This window comes from Penaeus chinensis, chromosome 19, assembly GCF_019202785.1.
Source record: "Penaeus chinensis breed Huanghai No. 1 chromosome 19, ASM1920278v2, whole genome shotgun sequence".
Lineage (NCBI taxonomy): Eukaryota > Metazoa > Arthropoda > Malacostraca > Decapoda > Penaeidae > Penaeus > Penaeus chinensis.
The window spans coordinates 5735982-5737567 of record NC_061837.1 but is presented as its reverse complement, the minus strand read 5'-3'; positions in this window follow the sequence as shown (position 1 = coordinate 5737567).

The following is a 1586-nucleotide window of genomic DNA, read 5'->3' as shown; positions in this document are numbered from 1 at the left end:
CATCGACAGATGTTTAAAGACGACGTACGATATGCATAAATGATTCACCAAGAATTTACATGGTAAAGGGTATGTGAAAAGTGCTAAGTGCTTTTCTATTAAAATAAAAAATATATATATACATATAAAAAGAAAAAAACACACCCAAACTTCCATACTCCTTGCGCACCTCATCCTTCACTTCTCTCCCTCCGCGCGTCTTATCAGGGAGCTCGACGTGTCAAAAGCAGCCTGTCACATCGCCTGCATCAGTGGGGCCTTGCTGGGATCTGAGGTAGCAGGTCCAAGCCGTCGACACTTAAGGGCACCCCACTGTGCACCGGAGTCGACCCCCGTTCAGCTGAGACAGTGGACGTGATCTTAGTCATTTGATATTCATGAGCATAATAGTATTTAGAAGAATAATTGGATCGAGATGGAAACGATAATGACACGACCAATAGTCGAAAAAAACACCGAACAACGACACGACAGCGCGCACAACGGATGAACAATGATAACAGTAATGATTATTATTATAAAAATGATATAAAAAAACGATAATAAACACACCCGAAGGTAAATAAATCGACCCAGCATTCACCAGACAATAAGCCTCGGTAGATCGCCTCGACCGCCAGTCTTTCTTAAGAAGGCGTTTCATCAGAGGAAACTGGCTGGACGTCCTCCTCAGCCTCTTCCATCAAAGCTGCCGCGCTCTCGCCCTGCTCGCTTAACTATCTGATGGAGTTATGAGTGGTTGTCTGGCGGAGGCGGGGTTACATGGGGAGGGAGTTGGGGGAGAAGAGGAGGGAGGGGAGGGGATTACCTGGTGGAGGGGTTACAAGGAGAGGGAGGGAGGAGTTACGGGGCAGGGGGAGGAGGGGGAGGGATGAGGGGGTGAGAGGAAGAGGAAAAGGAGATAGGAGGGGGGAGGAGTGGGTAGGTAAAAGGGGATAGGAGGTGAAGGAGTGGGAGGAAGGGGTTACGGAGCGGGGGGGGGAGGAGGGGGCTAGAGGTAAGGGGAGGGGATAGGAGAGGAGGGAGGGATACATGGGGCCGAGAGAGGGCAAGAAGCCAGAGTGGGTAAAAAGGGGGAATGGGCGGAGGAACGTGAGAGTAAATAGGACAAAAAGGGGCAAAAGGCGTAAAGAAAGTTAATGGGGCTGAGGGCCATGAAGACGACGAGTGAGGGGAACGAAACGCGGTAAAGAGATGGGGAGTTTGCTAATCATATGGAAAACAAACTTGATTTTTTTCTATTTCTTTCGTTCTTTATACACATTCACTTACTATCTGGCAATACTATTTTTCTTATTTCTTTACTTTTTTTTTTTTTTTTTTTTTTTTTGGGGGGGGGGGGGGGTACAACATGCTCATATTTTAAAAGATTTTGCGGCTTATTATCATGCAAGAATAATTGTAGGAAAAGCCGTGTTGTATTTTAGATTGTGTGACGTGCATTATAACCTACTTAAAGGGTTCCGTGATGAAGATAACAGAAAGGAATGCATAAGTATTAGTGATGAAATTTACATGATATCACGTGAACAAACTGTCACAGTGCAGTGATGAGAAATGATAGATCACCTTGAAATTAGGTTTAC